Source organism: Taeniopygia guttata, chromosome 18 (assembly GCF_048771995.1).
Source record: "Taeniopygia guttata chromosome 18, bTaeGut7.mat, whole genome shotgun sequence".
In the NCBI taxonomy this organism is placed as follows: domain Eukaryota; kingdom Metazoa; phylum Chordata; class Aves; order Passeriformes; family Estrildidae; genus Taeniopygia; species Taeniopygia guttata.
Genome location: NC_133043.1, coordinates 10,531,807 through 10,550,453, shown reverse-complemented (window position 1 = coordinate 10,550,453; position 18,647 = coordinate 10,531,807).

Sequence of the window (18,647 nt, the reverse complement as noted above, 5' to 3'; positions counted from 1 at the left end):
CAAAACTGGCACACAGGGGCTGCACTTGAATTTCACTCCATGGACTAACTCCAGTAGGATCCAAGAGAACAAAATAAAATATTCTCCCACAATAATGCAGGTGGATCAGAGAGGTTGCTGAACAAGCCACATTAAATCTGGGCAAACCCTGGGCACAGCCTTCAACACCTGCTTTGGGTGAGCTGTGGTCACCATGGCACTCTGGTATCTGTAGCTCTGTGACTTGAAGCAAACTCAGGGGCACTGGAAGGATTTATTGCTGTTCTGCAGGAAACAGGAATTCAGTCTGCACTGGCTTGCTTACAGTTGGCATAGTGTGCTTTTAAAGTCACAAATTACTGCTTCTGTAAAGCCTTTATTAAAGGGTTTTACAGAAACAACAGGAAAAAAGATTTCCAGAGTTCTCCAATACTAATTCAAGTCAAACATGTCATTAAATTCACTGAAAATTCATCTTTCATGTGAGGCTGTTCCACTGTAAACATACTGTCTAAGCCTTCAGATTTCTTTTTAAAATCCCTAATAAGCCACTACATATGAGTAGAGGATTAGTCCAGACAGACTAACCCATATTTGGCAGGGAGAATTCCTTCCCATGCAGTGATTGTTTTGAATTCGAAAAGGGGTTAATCTCGCCTCATTTTTTTTTTTTATCAGCACATTGTTTCATCCTCTGATTGTGCTGAGTGTAGCAGCAGAGTGACATGTCTAAGTCAAACCCCTTGGCTGTAACAAGAACTTAGGAATAATTTTTACTGCCTAGAACTGCATCACCTTGAGCTGTCAGTCATTCAGCTTGGGTGATGTTGGTGCTTTGGTGGGAATGCCAGGAGGTAAGAATTGGTATTGGGACTTTAATTGGAAATACTGTTCTTCCAACCATGAGCCAGTGCTGCTTTGGGGAGCCCTACAGCCCATTTGTCACCTTTTAGAGGGATCAAACCCCACAGTCCCAAGTCTCCTGAGCTACCTGTGTACCTTTTAAATGGTAAACCTGAGCTGGGTGTCCTGGCCCTGCTGGCCAGCCCAAATGACTCTGTGGCTCTCCCTGTGCAGGATCTCTCCATCAGGTGGGCTCTGGGGGTTGCACTGAATGCACGTGTCCTGCTGGGGTCCCTGAGGGGCTCCTGGATGAAATGACAGCGGGACCTCAGAAGGATGTGCATGGGAGGAGAGGGAGGCACCGGGCAGCAGCTGGCAGAGCAAGAGGACACAGCCTCAGCTACGTCAGGGAAGGTTTGGGTTGGAAATTAGGAAAAAATTTTCACTGAAAGAATAATAAAATACTGGAATTGTCTTCCTAGGGAGGTGGTGGAATCACCATCTCTGGATATGTTTAAAAAAAGACTGGACTTGGCACTTGGTGCTATAGTCTGGTTGTGGTGTTAGGGGACAGGTTGGACTTGATGATCTTAGAGGTCTCTTCCAACCTCATTATTCTGTGATTCTGTGTGATTCTGTGATTCTGTGATTCTGTGAATTCTGTGATTCTGGGATTCTGTGATTCTGGGATTCTGGGATTCTGTGATTCTGTGATTCTGGGATTCTGTTACTCTGTGATTCTGTGATTCTGTGATTCTGTGATTCTGGGATTCTGTGATTCTGTGACTCTGTGATTCTGTGATTCTGTGATTCTGTGATTCTGTGATACTGTTATTCTGTGATTCTGTGATTCTGGGATTCTGTGATTCTGTGATTCTGTGATTCTGTGATTCTGTGATTCTGTGATTCTGTGATTCTGTGATTCTGTGATTCTGGGATTCTGTGATTCTGTGATTCTGGGATTCTGGGATTCTGGGATTCTGTGATTCTGGGATTCTGTGATTCTGTGATTCTGGGATTCTGGGATTCTGGGATTCTGTGATTCTGTGATTCTGTGTACGTGTGCTGGAGCCTGCTGGTGGCTGCTGCCCCTGAGGAAAGCAGGTGGGCTCCTGGGCAGTCCCAGGGCTCTGAGGTGAAGGTCTGGCTCTTCATGCTAGAGTGGTGGAAAGCTAAATGAGTTGTTTACAAATAAATTGCTCTGACATCCGCAGCAGAAAGATTTCTGAGATAACTGGAAAAAAACATAGCAGAGTGATAAAAACCAGAAAAATCTGAACAGATGCCTTCTCAAGCTCCCGTTCTGCTCCTGCTTTAGTTTCCTTACTTCTTCCTCCTCACATACGCTGGTTTCCTTGGAGACACTTTCCTTGGAGAAACTGCTTGGTTTCCCTGTCTAACACTGACACTGTTTGACATTAATGTTTCAAAGAGGCATTTCCACCCGAATGTGACAAATCAGGGGCGTTTTTTGGAGGCAGGTCCTTGTCACAAGGCTTTCAAATCCAGAATCTGAGGGTTCAGCCACGGCTGGGGATGGGTCAGTCTCTCCCAGATCTGCAGCAGATGCTCTGTGTGGGCAATGAAGCTGTGCCCTAGTTTCTCCATCTGTTAATGTCAGTAATAATTGTTACACAAGTGGGGTGTAGGGTTGATTTAATTAATATTTATGAAGGAACATGAGATCCTTTCACGGGTGATGCTATGGAGAAATTGTTAATTATGAATGATTATATATTTGGGTCTCTTCCTGAATACCTAGAAGACTTGGACATATTGTTTAAGAACTCTCATTTTGCACTCCTTCAGTATTGAAGATGATTTGGCCTATGGTATAGCTCTTTATTACTCTAAAAATATACTGAATTTAACTGCTATTGACTTCAGTATGAGCAAGGAATATAGGCTTAGCATCCACCTTTATTTATAATAGTTATATTGCCTAATTAATATCCTTTTATCACTTCATTATGTAATATTTTTCACATGCTATTTTTATCTCTACCACTTCTTTCATGTAAAATAAATATACAAATTCAGGTCAATTTGAGGGCTAAACCTTTCAAGAAAGAGGAAGGGAGGCAGGGATTGGGCATATCCACCTTTGCCTTCTTCAAATGAAAAACCCCCTGAATTTCTGAGAGATTGATGGGAGTTGTCTTAAGTTTATTGCTGGAAACTGGGCACAGATAAGGGGAATATAATGAGCATAAAAGGTGGATTGAAAAAAACTGCGAGTGGCAGTAGATAATTTAATGTTTGTAGGTGCCTTGTCCATTTGGTACAGCCACTGCACCTCACACCCTCCTCAACAATAACCAAAAAAAGACAATACATGATGGAGGCATATTAATAGTGCTTATTACAGGTGATTTCTTTCCCATTCAGTGCATCCCTCCTGTTTCAGGAGCATTTTAAGCACAGATTTGACGTAAGCCACACACTTGTTTCTTCAAAAAGAGGAAATCCACTGTTTTTCCTTCCAAAAGAAGAGCTGACAGCAGCAGCCTGGGCTTGCTGAAGGACAAACACTCCACCTGTCCTGAGCCTGAAGGACATGTCCCTTCGTGAGGCAGAATCCACCCAAATTTCAGCTGTGCCCGCGGGGAGCAGTGCAGGGCTGTGGTTTGCTCTCTGCAGGGCTCACAGCAGCGCTTCCTTTAAATCATTTCTCATCAGCCACCAGCAGCTCTGCAATTTCCACCCTCCAGGCAAAGCAGGCAGGTCACCAGAGCAGGGGAGGTGTTATGAGCCCAGGGACACTGGAGGGAAAGAAAAGCTTTTTACTGAGATGGGAATGGTATTTTATCACTTTTCAGGGCTGTAGTTTTAGACCAGGTTTACACTGGAACCAGAGTGGTTTAATAATGGGTGGGTGTTTTTATTGCTAGCAAAAACTCTGATGCTGACATGACTACACCAGCAAAAAGTAATTTGACAATAAGCCTTATTTCCCTTGCTGAAGCAATGTGTACTAATTTGGCAGATAATCTCATTAATTAATTGAAGCTCTATTTGCAGTTGATGGAGAGAGACAGCTTGTTAGGGACATGCCATCCAGTCTTTTCTAGTGCAGACAAGGCTCTGTAAAGCTGCATTTTTATTTATATACATATGCTGAACTGAAAATCGGGGCATCGCTTGTAAAGCCAAGTGTTCTATCCCTGGAGAAATGAATAGAAGGCAAATCTTTGGCATCAAGAGGCTCCCTGTTTGTTTTGGGAAGGAAAACTGGCAGGGATCCCAATGCTAACTCTGAACATCTGAGGAAAAGGCTGCTGGAAAGAATTATGTCCTGACGCAGACAGGGGAAAGCCAGGAAATTTGAAGCCAGGACAGAGACTCCTACCTTAACTCATTCTGGCATGGAAAAAGTCATGGTGAAGTATTAACACCACAGCTTTGGGATGTGTATTTACAAAGGGTGCTAGTGCTTGAGTTCCCTGGGAGGAGGGAGGTTTTCACCAGTTCTTGGTGGCAGAGATTAGAGAACTGCTGGGACAGGTGGGAGTGTTAAGCCATGACTGAAGGAGGAGATGGGGACCCTCATTGTCCCATCCATGTGTTTTTGTAACTGCCTTGGCAGGGTTATTTGGCCTGGGAGGGGACATGCTGCTCCCCCATTATTGCCTCTGGAGAGCTGAAGGGACAAAGGACCCTTTTTTGTTTCCCCTCCAGCCAACTCTGGAGGCCATGAGATCCCGAGGCTCCCCTCTTGTGAATTTGTGCTCTGTGTCACAAAAGTCCAGCTGCTTGTCGGGGTGACAGTCACACTGCCCTTAGGAGAGTGTAAGATATTATCATGGGCTGGTTAATGGGAAACTGTTTTGCAAATGGACTCATTGCTCTTCCCCTTTTGCAAACAGAAAATGCTTTGCCTTCTTCAGCTGCTGCAGGTGAACGTGTGCTTTTATTTTGTTGCCTGTTTGCTGTTCATGTGCAGTGAAAGAGAGGATGCCCCAACCCGGGGTAGAGCTCCCAGAGGAGAGGGCAGTCATGTTTGAGGCAAGAAGGCAAAGAAAAGTCCCACCACCAGCAGGGAGGTGGGTGAATGATGATGTTAAAACTCCCCCAAAGGTGGCCAAAGCCTGGCCTGCAGGGCAGAGCTTCAAAGCTTGGTCATGCTGTAGGGCTGCCTTTTCCTGTTTTGTTTAACAGCTGCTAGGGAGGAGATGACCATGTGTTTTCTGTGCCCTCTCTGCTGGGAAGCATTCAGGGTCATCTGGAGTCACAGATGTTACAGAAGCCATATCATTTCCATTGGTTTTTTTTTTTTTTTTTTTGAGCAGAAGAAGTCAAGGCATACTTATTGGATGAAATGGATGAAGGCAAAAGGCTAAAGCCCAGGCTGTGCTCTCATCACATGAGGGTGAAATACCTCTATTTCTACACATAGCAAAATCTTGCCCTTACCTGGACTGGAGCAGGGCCAGCCTTTTGTTATGAGTTCTCTCCAGGCAGGTGTGAGCAGGATACCCTTGGATCTCCAGGTACTTCCCACCCTGTGCAGATGGCTGGAAGTGGAAGCTGGGTCGCAGCAGCTCCCTGTCCATCCTCAGAGGCCAGTTCCCCCAGGATGAGCACCAGGACCTGGCTGGATGGCAGGAATGCCTGTCCTGAGCATCCTGCCATCCTGGGATGTGTGCCACCAGCTGTGAGCACGGGCAGCTCCTGTCGCTGCATCTTGTCAGTGCAGAGCTCCAGAGCATCCTCTTGGGTCAGAAGCATTTTGCCACTCTCCTTTGATTGAAGTGCCAGCCTGTCAGATTAGCTCTGCTCCTACAGGGCACCAGCTTTTCTGTCTTAGCAGATAAAGCTCTGCTGGCCAGATCACGGCGTCTCAAACCCCCAGCACACCCTGCCAGAAGGCACCGAGGGCGCCGAGCAGCCCTGAGTTCACAGGGGCACTTTGGGCTAAGAACTCTCATGACTTCAACCTGGGAGATGGGGACAGCAAATGCCCCAGATGACCAGAGCAGGGCAAGGCTGCAGAGAGATAATTGGGTTTGTAGGTGCAGCCCTGGCTGCTGGCACAGCACAGGCTGCTCCTCTGTGTGGTGCAGTCAGAAAACGCTTTAATGTTTGGATTTTAAAAACTGAAAGCATCTTAATGCATGTCTCCTAATAAAGGATAAGATAGAATGCAGTAATGTAGCAACCCTATTGGCTTCTCTGGCTGCTAGCTCCATATTAGTGTATTATGCATGCACACAGCTCCATGCTGAGACCTGTTGGTGCACATAATTACAGGTTCTTGCATAAAGACTGCAGGTGCTTCTGCTTTAACCCTGTATTACAGTGTCTTAAATTCAATACAGAAGTCACTCCAGCTCAATTCTCCTTCTTCACCTCATCTTGGGTCACCTCTTTTCTCCAGAAGCTCAAGGGACAGGGCAGGTTATTTGACATTGACATGCAACTGCTGTCCTAAGCATCAACTTTCCAAAAAACACATTCTGGGATATAGGTACAGCACATGACGTGCACTTGGTGTCTCCCCACAAACCACTGGTCTTTCCATGCTCCAGTTTTTGGATTTGCAGGGGCCAGGTTCTGTTGCTCAGCAGTGGGATGTGACCCTGGACAGGGCTGAAGCCCACGTGCTGTGCCCTGTTCTCCCTGTCCCTGCTGCAGGCAGGAGGTTACTCGAGGTAATTCAAGAGGATTTCAGTGGAAATACCTTGGGGTGGCACGGGTGCAACTGCAATGCAGGAGGGGCCCAAATCTGCATGGGTACAACCCTGATTTCTATTTGCTGTCACGCTTCAGAGCCTCTGTCAAGCCACAGTTTGGCTGCTGGATGTGCTGCCCCAGCTTTCTGCTGTTCCACTCTGCTTCCAGATCCAGCTGCTCCCTTACTGTTGGTTTGCACACTCATTTTGTCACTCTTTGTACAACATGACCACTAATTGGTGCAGCTAATTAACTGTTAAAAGACAGTGTCTTGGTCTTCAGATCCAACCCACGGATCTGAACAAAGCTTTCCTGAAGGAAAAAGGCAGCTACAGCTCTGACCACCCCAAACCGTGTCATTGGAGCTGCACCTGGGAGATTCAGCTCCTCCCTTTGGTTTCCCTTTGGGGGCCTCAAACAATGGTTTTGCTTAGTCGGATGGCAGGATGCCTTTTAGTGGACAGATGGCATTTTTCAAGTGAAGATGGGATGAATAAAATCAACTATTTGTTTCAATTTGAACAAAAGTAATTTGTCTAATCAGACTTGTCTTCCTCTGGCATCTATCCATGGAGATACAAACCACAAAGCAGCAAGCAGCAGCTCTGGATTTTACACCGGAGTGCCTCCCTAAGAGACTGAGTGTCCTGTTCAGGTCAGATTTCACTGGGTTCCCAGGGCTTGCTTCCTTTATTTGAGGTTTGGTGCAACAGCAAAAAAAAATGCTGCTTTGTTTCTTTTGAAGACTGTAGAACATTCTTTGAGTAACACTGAATCTTCAGGACTGGGGTTCTGTGAATGTGCCCCCACAGAGCCTGCTGTGCAGAGGGGATGTGGAACACCACTGACCCAGCAGCTCTGGCTGCTCTGTGCCCAGCCAGGACCAGCTGCTGGGAACCAGGCCCTTGTTTCTTCAGCCCAAGACCCCATTTCAGACAGACCTGTGCACAAGCCCTAAATCATCAGGTTTTTTCTTTCACTTCCTTTTGTATAATGACAGTCCTATTTTCCTTTGACAGTGCAGTAATTTAGAATTTGATGGTAGTTTAATGAAAATCCTGTTCTTCTCCCTGGAATTTGAAAATCGACATTACAAATAAGTCCTTCCTTGACCTTTCCCTGTTGGCCACTCCTGTAAATTAGAGTGTCTTCAATTTAATGAGCTCAGAGGATTGGGGAGTTGCAAGAAAAGAAAAATCAACTTCAAAAATATCTCACCTCCTCTTGTGAATATGTCAGGGCATGTTTTTAGATGCAGAGCTCTTACCTGAACAGGCTTGTTCTCTCCTCATCCTGTGGCTTCTCCAGCTGAGCTGTTTCTTGGCTCCAGCCTGTGCTTTATGATGCAAGGCCATGTTGACTTTGCATGAGGTTTTTTGCAATGTATAGAGCAGATTTGTAAATCTCCCCAGGTTTTGCTCCTCTCTCTGTCACTTCTGCAGTCCAGTCCAGCTGGCAAACCAGGGGTGACCAGCCTCTGTGTGTGTGTGTGTGTGTGTGTGTGTGTATAAATACATATAAGACTGTATATAATACATAAAAATATATAATGATGTAAGATGCAATATGAAAACATCTCTGCAAGGCTTCAGGAGCTGTGTCTAACCTGACAGGGCCGTCCTAGAAGTGAAGTGGAAGAAAGTGAACTAAATAGAAATGACTGAGGATGGAATGAGTTCAGGAAATGCTGAGTTTGGGGCTCTCCTCTACTTGACCTGTGATGCCTTTCTTGGCCATGTGGATCTGAACTTTGCCCAGTACAAGTTTGAAATTTGGCTGATGAGCACAGCAGCTGCAGTGCTTCTCCTGGATGGGACAGGACTTCTGCCTCAGAGCCAGAGTGATGCTGCTCTAGGAGTGGTTTGGGACTACGCACCCACAGGCTGCAGGAGTTTGTAAATGAAAATAAAATATTTGTCAGTGGTTGGTGAAACTCAGCTGTATTTTTTTTTTTTTTTTACCAAAAAGCTTCAAAACTGGCCAGGCATCTGTTGCCTTTCAGGGTGTTGAAAAATGTCCTTATTTTACCCTTTTTGTTGGGTGAGATTATTTCTTCCAGAACCAGTGTTATGGGGTCAATCAGATTTCAAGCCCAAGCTCATGGCTATGGAATTGTTCCTCTTTTACCAGCCTGAGTGCCTGATTAGAAATTCAGTCTGCTTTCACAGCCAAAGGAGAGGGTTGGGTACCTCCAGTGGAAATTCAGCTCTTGGGTGTGTTTTGTTTCCCCTGAGGTAAGAAGACACTTAATTTGGGTTCAGTGAAAAAAACACAGGTTTGGTCTCTAATGTGCATTTTGGGTTTCTGGCCCTGGAGCTGTGGAAGATCCTCTACAGCTCCATGCCTTAGAACAAGTTTGCTCTGTGAAAAATTAGAATTTGTATAGGTTTGAAAGCTGTTTAAATAATAGTGTTTTTTTTTTTTTTTTAGTATTACAACAGTGCTATCTTGCATACATATTTATTTAGTAGTAAGACCAAAAGCTTGGAAGAGAACAGTGTTTGCAAAGGGCTGTGATGGCAAAGGTTTCCTTCTCATGTCCGTGTGCAGCACAAAATGGAAGCAGATATATAATGGAAAATATGTAGGAAAGGTAATTTATTCTATCAATGGCAAATACCCATACAAACCAGATTGGCTTGATATTTATATTTGCAGAGTTTATTAGCACAAAATAAAAAAATAAACCATAGTGAACATAAAATAAACCACACTGGCATATGGGAAGGGTGTCACCAGAGCTGTCCTTGCTGCTGCTTCAGTGCATTTAGCCAACACTGGTGCTGAGCAGCGTTGGACCAGCACTGAACAGTTTGGCTTTGAGGGGAGTCGAGGAGGAAACTACAGGGATTGTTGGTTGGGAAATCAGGGTACAATCTGGAGCAGCCATATGTAAACATTGACAGGGTTATGTGAAGGATGAATGTGCAAATACAAAATACCCTCAGGCCTTAGATCATGAGAGTCTTGCAGTGATGCTGCCCCAGGCCAGGACTGCTCTGCAGGGCAGGGCCTGCCCTCAGCCAAGGGCTTCTTTCATCGTGGATGGCTTTTTCCTACACTGGTTTTAGCCCATTTTTAATAAGAAAAAAAAAAAGAGATGAGCTTCACTGCCTCACCTGCAGGACAGCAGAAGACGGGGCTCACTCCTTCAATGCTGCCTCAAGTCCCAGTGTAAGGAAAGTGCAATTTCCTTGATCCCATAATAAAAAGTTTGCTATAGCTGATGGTTACTCCCCGTGGCCTCTCTAGGAAGCTGGGTGGTGTTTTTTCGGGTGGAATGGTTAGTGGATACCAGCTTTGCCCCTATAAAATGAGGAAAGCAGCTGTAGTTTTTGCAGTCAGGTAAATACTGAGCCTGAGCATGGTCATGCCCGAGTAAGGACCTGGTGCTGTGCTCACCTGGCTGTGGCACAGTACAAATTAGACATGCCCTGTCTCCCCAGGGATTTTACAGCTATGGAGCTGAGGCACATTAATCATCCTGCCATCAAAACAAACCTTTCTCTGCCATCAAAACAAACCCTTCTCCTGTGCTGAGGACAAAGCTGCTGCTCAGAGCTGGACTCAGAGCTGGAATACCAGGGGCTGTGTGAGGTCAGGGTGGAGGTGAGCTGGCACAGCTCCCTGGGCAGGCATGCAGAGTGGCTGCCCACATTCCCACAGGCTTAGCTCAGGCTGTGGCCCCTGCTAGCATTCCCATTTTTGACAACAAATACAAGCAGCTTTGCCACCTCCTCTGTCCCATTCCCCTCCAAGCTGGGAACTGTGCAGAAATTTCCAGCTGGAGCAGACACATCTTCATGATGTTGTTCTCCAACCCTCCTCCAGCAAGCCCTTGCTGCAGTGGGTAAATTGTGACCAAAGCAGAGACTCTGAGCTGCTTGGCTTGCGTTTTCACATTTGAGGCTAAAAAGCAGGATTTGGGACGTAAAGCTGTACAGCTAATCAGCTGGAATAAATGTCCAGAGAGCAGCCCTGGCTGCACTGGAGTCACAGCTCCCAAGAGAGGCTGAGGATCTGCCCTCCAAGCCAGTCAGAACTGCTGGGTCACTCCTGCCAGGCCATGTTCAGTCTTGAGGGCAGGACTGCTTTTGGAGGCAGCCACATTAATCACCTGCAGCAAAATTTAATGAACAGCCAATCTTTTTTGGCAGCTTTTTATTGCAGGGAGGGCAGAGGGTTTATGTGAACTGGATTTGTGAAGGGAGTTGTACAAATATTTGTTCTCTGCTCCTTAGCAGCAAAGGGATGAGTACAAACAACATACCCATTTAAGGTCCCACTCACTTGTCACAAAAGAATTGATCCAATTTTGGTTGCGTTATGGGCCTCCAGCTTGGTCTGCAGCTTGTGTAAGGTGTAGCTCAGCCCTGGAACAGAGGCAAAGTCATGACAGAGCAATGCTGCAAGGATGGAAATCCTCCTGCACAGGGATGGAAATGCTCCTGCACAGGGAAGAGCTTTGGCGTGGGAAGTGTAAAAAGAGCACCTTTGGGATCTCCAGTCAGTGGTACAATACCATCTATGCCTCAGGTAATGCCAAGCATCCATCTGCTCGCTGGGAAAGCAGGATCAAGCCATGGTTGTTTACTCAGTGAGGCAGTTCCCTCCTGCAGGCACTGCAGCAGGTGATTTGTTCTTACTGTAGGGAAAGAAAATTCTAAAGACAAAAAAAAATCACAGGAAAATTTTAGCATGTGGATTCAGTGCCCAGGTTAGCTTAGGGCTGCTCTGTAAATTACTAAGGATCAGATCTGATTATCAAGACTGCAGTGTGTAAGATCTCTCCCTCCCAGCTTGGATTAAACTTTATGCCACATATTGAGAAATGAAATATTGAGTAGCTGCTCCCAAAGTGAACATAGTCCATTCAGTTGTGCGATTTTTTCCCACAGGAAAAATACTGTTTCATTATGGCATTAAATAGTGTGCAATATTTGACAGAGACAGGCTAAGACAGACTTGGCTTGCATTTTGGTGCTCCCTAATATTAAGGTCTTTGATTTTGCAACTTCAATACTACTCTTTTATAAGTGGAGAGGTTTTGTGCTTAAAAATGTTTAATTTTAAACCCCTCCTCATGCAGTGGAGAATAGGTCTCTGCTGTGACTACAGAAAAACTGTGAGAAAAAGAGCAGTTTGAACAAACTACTTTGGATAATTGAAAAACCATTTAGCCTTCATTCCCTTTAGTGATCTCATATTGGACTTTTATCATCACTGTAATTTGATATTAATATTTTTAAATTAAAGTGCAGGAATATTTCTGGCAGTTGTTTTTGGTAGGTTCCCATTAATGTCTATTTAACTGGAGACAGAAAGAGTCAAGCACACTTTTAATTATGGAGATGTCTCCATGACAGCATAAAATCTCAAATGAAAAGAAACACTTTTAATATGAATAATCATCAGACTTAAAAGTCTCAGTCATCTTTAAATAGGAATATATTGATGACTAAAAGCAGCACTAATGTGTCATGCACTATCCAGCCTGGAGTTTAACAACCATTTATTTTAACCTTCCATGTTGCAGGAGTTGCAAGCAGGGGCACAGCCTATTGCTCAGTTTGTGTGGGATTAATGTCACCATCCAAAAATTGAGCCTTTGCCTCCCTCAAAACTCAAGAACAAAAGGGAAGAGGTTAATTCCTCTGGAGTATCTCCTCTGCTCTGCTAAGGGGCATCTTTCCTGAAAGGAAGGATTCTCCTTTTTGTCTCTAAGGGCACTAAGGGGCTTTTAAATGGTCAATGCTAGTGCAAATGTACCCAGTACAGCTCTACTGACAAAACATGGGAATTTGGACTTCCACTGAAAAACTGAAAATGCCTTTATAAATTTTGGATAGAGACTTTTGTCATTTTGACTAAACCTCCACAGAGGTTTTTCTACTGCCAGGTTGCTAATAGTTTTGGGGTTGTCTTCTTCTAGAATTTAAGTAAAATGCTATTCCAAGACTCCTGTAAAGTTCCAAAGAATGGGAGGCGGTTCAGAAGCCACTGTTCCTGTTTCTATCAGATGTGAGGCTGTTTGAAATGAGCCGTGGGCACAGGACAGGGCACAGCTGCCAGCGGGGTCGGCCGAGGGCAGATGCCACCACGGTGGTTTGTGTGGGGCACGAGCAGCCCTGTGCCCTGCCCAGCCCCACTCTCACACCAGGGCTGTATCTTGCCCTGCAGTTTATAAAACTGACCCTGCTGAAGCCATCCAGAGAGGAGGGGAGTGCTGTGACCGCAGCCGGAGGAGCAGCCGGAGCACAGCGCAGGAACTCCGGGGCTCTGATCCCCTGCCAGCACCGCGGCCCCAGCGCTGGGGGAGCGCCTGAGGAAACACACTTGGAAAGCATGGCCTTCCTCCAAGGCTCTGGTTCTGTTCCCAAAAATGTGGCCTTGCAATTTAGCACCCACAAGCAACAGATAAGAGGCTGTGACGCCCCGTGCAGCAGAGCAAGGTTAGGCCCTGGCGAGGGTCATCCCCACTCAAGGTTAGACCCTGGCAAGGGTCATCCCCACTCCCCTCTGTGGGCAGCCAGAGGCAGCTTGGATGTGACAGCCCCAGGGAAGGAACAGTTTCTGGAAAGACATAATCCGTGCTTACAAAAATCTCTATTTCAGCTCTTCATTAGGGGCATTGTCTGTTTATTTCTTGATTTTCTTCAACCAGCCTCTCCTTATAAATATTGCTACTGAGCCTCAAGACCCAGGAATCTGGAGGACAGGATTCTGCTGTCTGGGGGATTTTAAAAACAAGTTGAGGGACTCCTGTGCCCCCTCTGTATTGTTGTTTACCCAATTGCTTTCCAAATGGCTCCTAAAAACTTCCCAAGTATCAAAGGTTTTTCCCCCTTTAGTCCTTCCAGCAATTATGTGAGGGGTCAGAGTCTCATTTGTGTGAGTCCAATCCCTCAGTAATATCACTGGAATGCTGTAGACTTTCATCCACCACAGCAGAAAGAGAAGTCAGGTCAGAGTCTGTCTGAAAACTCATCCCTTCCATCGAAGATAACACAATTTATAACTCGAACTCAAGGACAGACAGAACTAAGTGGATGGTGGACGTAAGGCCTCACAAAGCTTGCCAGCAGCAGTAACAGTTATTTTGCAATCACTCTTTGGAGCAGAGTAGATAAATTTGCACTGGAATTAAACTTCTTGATGTCTCTATTTCTTGCAAGTCCTCTGACCTCTCAGCAACTTGGCTTGGCCATCAGCAACTAAATGATATATCCCAAGAGTTTCCTGCTGTTCAGAAGGGACATGGTGAAACTCCCTTTACTCTTTGTAACATATCATAACCAAGAAACAGAACATTCTGACTTTTGTCCTTAAATAACAGAAGTTATTTCTGCAGAAACACGGCAAAAACAATCTCTAAACTTACCGGGGGAATTGCAAGTTAGACAATCACTCAGAGCCTCTTGTCCCTGCCGGGCACTCTGCTCCCTGTTCCCAAGCATTATTCAGAGTGGGAGACACAGTAGGGACAGTGCATCTGATGTTTGTTGGGCTATATTAAAGAACAGGTTCATTTTGCTTCTGAATGATATTTGTAAACATTTGGAGCAATAGAAAAAAATTGACTCATATTTTATTAAATCTGTTTACAAAACCTAGAAGACCTGAGACAACACTGTGCATTGGAATACAGATGTTTTCTCCCTCCCCAAATGTATGTAGGAAACCTAAAATAAATAACACTGAGAGGCTGTCAGCTCGCTGGCAGGAAGGGCAGGGTGAGTTCACAGGCCCTGTGTAGCCCCTGCCAGCGAGGCTGAGATCCTGTGCAGATGATGCTTCATGACCTGCACAGGGCAGTCAGGTACCTCTTCAGTTTCACTGACTTACACCCACCTTGATCTTTCTCTCCTTCTATATTTGTGTTTTTTTGGGTTTTTTTTTAACTATTGAGAAAACTAAGTATCATTTTAAACTGAGAGACGATCCAACCAGAGTAAAATTTCAACCATTTAACAACTGACAAGAAATCAATCTGTTTTCTTCTGCTAAATATGTTTAAAATCTCTAAGCAGTCCAAAAGGGATGTAGGAATAATTTCCTCTGAGATGAAAAATGACAGGCTAAATTCCACCCACTCTGTTCACTCTGGCCTGACCCGGGGCTGATAGGAAACAATGAGCGTCTTTCCGTTAACTTAAATGGATTTTGTGTCAGCCCCGTTATGTAACAGCTTATTTCCCTTCATTGATTGTGATGTCAGAGAGGAATTAAGAGTGACTGGCACATTAAGACTGGATGGCAGACACATTCCCAGGTCATTTTCCTCTCCTTTCTTCACCCCAGTGATGGGGAGAAGAAAGAAGGGGAAAAGATTTTGTTTGTTGATGCTATAAACATCAGTTAAAGATGGTCCACTGTGGACCGGGATTCAAACATAGAACTGCTTTATTTTGGCTTTGGTACAAGGGTGAGGTTTTTTTCATTTACTTCTGAAAAGAGAAGAATTTGGGTATATATTAAAATATTGGGTCCAAAGAGAAATAATTTAGTTCTGCATGGGTAACACATTGCTAAAAAAAAATCTTCAAAAGCCTTCACTTTTGGGTGATAAAATCCTACATCTGAGAAAAGGGGGAAATGGTCTTTTTTTTCCCAAAAGGATGGTGTACAGCTAGGGCTTTTCTTTGCAGGCCACAATATTGAGACAACTGGAGGATGGGGTGAGAGACCTCATCTCTTAGGCTCTAATGACACTGAGAGGATAAATTGTTATAATACAGTAGAGTAATTCTTTATTCTCTCTTGTAGACTTCCTACAACACAGATCCTCATGACCCTTATCCCTTTGATTTAAGAAACTGAACTGTGATTTTTCAGATGTTCTCCAGTCTGGAGCTGAAGGCAATGGCAGCTGCTTAGCTCCTGAGTCAGGTTGTCCTGATTTGGCCTTTCATATAAAATTCTCTTTATGAGTGAATTTTACTTTTAATCACTCACTCTTTGCCTGTCAGCCAAAATTCCATACTGATTTCTGCTAGAGAAACTGATAGATGTTCCAAGGGCTGTGGGCCACCATCTTTTTTATGGTACAATTACTAAAAGCAAAACCCCTCACATTTTTTATTTCTAAAAACGCCTTGAAATCTGGCACCTTTATGACTAAAGCTTCCCAAAGGAAGCACTACAGAATCAATATCTGAAAGCAGGATGCTTCTGCATTTTTTGAAGCAAAAGTTCTCTGCAGTCCTTAACAGACTTGATTCATCTGATGACTCAGAATTTGTGCAGCTGGTCCAAGGCCATTTCAGAAACTGAAAAGTGCTGCTTTTCTCTCCTCTAAAGAAGTGATCTTTTCTGAGTTACATGAAGCACCTCCTGCCCTCGTGTCAGCTCCTTCATTTAAGAAGAAGGTTATATTCAAAACATGCAACAGCAAGGAATTTGATTGAAATGATGAATTAATACAAAATTTGACCTTCATCCGTTTTTTCCAATAAGCATTTTGAAATCTTTGAAATGTCCTTTTGTTTACTGGAAATGCAATACATGGCAGGACTATTGCAATACACAGGCCAAAGAGAAGAACAGACCGTGAAGATAGAACAAATAGAAGAGACTGTGAAATAAATGCTTCTCCATTATTCTACTGTAATTAAACTTCATTAGTTACATAGATAATCATATTATAATTTCATGTTTGTCTCATATTTTCAGGAAATTCATGCTTATTGATTTGAAGTTCCTGAATCAGATACATTCTCTTTACATTTTGGTTCAAGTTTTTTAAACAATCAGAGCTTACATTTTCTATGATGCATTTAGGTTTTATTTTCATTATAAAATTCCAGTCTCATGCCAGATTTTAAATGTTAATAATTTGCCATTGCTTTTTAAGAGGTTCAATGGCTCCATTCACTGAGGATTTAAATAGTCAATTTTCAATCATCACTCTCTTTTGAGAGTTTATAGCTGTGCTATTCCTTTCCCATTAATTGCTGTCATAGTAAAGATTCCTATCGACTGGAAGTACTTTGATTTTATTCCCCATGGTAACTGTTTATTATCCTCACAAAATCTAGTGGGTTTGTGGGACATAAAAAATACACTTTCCTCAGAAATAGTGACAAACGAGAAACCTTCAGCAGAATTTGACATTTCACTATCCAGACTAATGTAATATAATACAAGGCCCATCCCTCTAAAATCCCTTGTTTCACTTGCAGGAATTCTTTCTACGATGTGAGCAGCACTGCTGTAATCCCATTTCAGCTTTAGCACTGGCAGCAAGAGCTGGGAAATGTTTACATTTCAACATTTCCTGCTGTAAGTGGCTGTCTATGCCAAGGAACAAGCCCTTCTTCGATACCTGTGTCACCCTGGAAAAGTTGTCCTGGCCAGAACTAATTCCATTAGTGTTTGGAAAGCTATTTATAAGCCTGCCTTCAGTGGGCTGACCTTATTAATTAGACTGGGGGAAGGCTGAGGGAGGGAGAGATGTTCATTGCACAAGACCATTGACATGCATTTCCAGAAGCAATGCCTCTCCTCACTGTGCTCAAAAAGACTGTCAAAGCAGAAATCTGGGTCAGCTTGTAGCAAGGGAAATAAAAAGCTGCAGCCACGCTGTCTGCAGGACACAAAGCATAAACTTTTCACAGGGTAGTTCTGCTGCCACATGTCCTTGAACATGCTAACAAAGCCCAAACCCTGTTTCTCTAAATTCAAGAAAAGGAAAGAGCTTTACCACTAAAGCTTCTAAATCAAACCTTAATGAAACCACCACCTTCCTCCATTATCATGCACACTCCTAAGACAGGAAGGCTAAATCCTCATATTTTGTTTATTATGAAGTCAAAATAAAGCAGAAGGGTACTTTTCTCCCCCTTATTTACCGCAAATGCTTAATTTACTCCCCAGCGTAGAGTGGGAGTGGAGTTTCACCTGCCAAGCCCATTTCCTGTGCCTCACTAGGGCTGTGCTGCTCTGCTCCCTCCCCAGCACATTTAATTGCCTCCTGAGCCATGGTGTCCTGCTCTCCTGCCTCTGAAGCCGCTCCATCACCACTGCCAGTTCCAAAAGTGAGTAGCTGGGAGCATCAGCCGTGTCTTGTCACTAATACATCCATTTTGGCAACTGAGGAACTGCTTCTCTGTTATCTGTTTAACAAATCAGGGGACTGGCTATTGTGCAGGCTTGTAATAAGAGCTCATCAAGAAGCCAAAAGAAACTCAGCTTTTGTGCAGGATGTTTACTTTTATCAATATAACCTCCTGACAGAATCTCATTCACCTCTGGCATCCCAGTGGCAATTACACTTTTCATCTTGGGTGGGGAAAAGGAAGCTTTCAGAGCCTGCCTACTCATTTGATGGATTTGTAAAACCTGGGACAATTTTGCAATGCAGAGAAAACTACAGACCCTACCTCTGCATCCTTCTTTGCATAATTCTATACAGATATTTAATGTCTGTCTCAGAATTCAGTATGTGTTTATGTGACAGTTTAATGCTCATCAATAGTCCAGGAGTACAAACCCTTCCACCTCTAGACAAGTAGACAGTGCTTGTGAAGGGCGGGCAGGAGATTGTACATAGGTACAATCTGGCCTAAAACTAATAAGGGCAAACAACACAGCCCATGTACTCCTGAGTGTCAAGAATTGTAATTAGTAACAGATTTGCTATGCAAACACCTATGAGGTACCAAATGGGTGTCTGTTGGGTATCAGACTGGGATTGCCTGGTTCATTTTGGACACTCATTTTACAGATACCTTACAGAACTACAGGCTCTTTGTCCCATGAAAAAAATAATAGGTTAAATGTCTTATTAATCAGCCCTTGGCTGTTCATCTTCAGCATGTTCCTCCTTCCAGTGACACTACATGACTGGGCCCCACAGAAAGGATGCAATCAGTAAGAAAAGTTTTTCATCCTTCTTGTAACCCTGACTCATTTATTAAAATGCATTTCTGGCTGAGTGCACAATGACATATTTCTAGTCTTAAGAATGTTTTTAATCAAAACTACTTAAGGTATTTGAAGGTTCTGTTTTCTCCTATTTTGTAAATAAGAGTAACCAAACTAACAAGGTTTTTGCTTCCTTAATCTTGTATGCTGAATGCCAATTTTTAGGATTTAGACTTAATGGTTCCTTGGTCTGTAATAAGGGGTTTCTTTTATTGCCATGTTTTTAG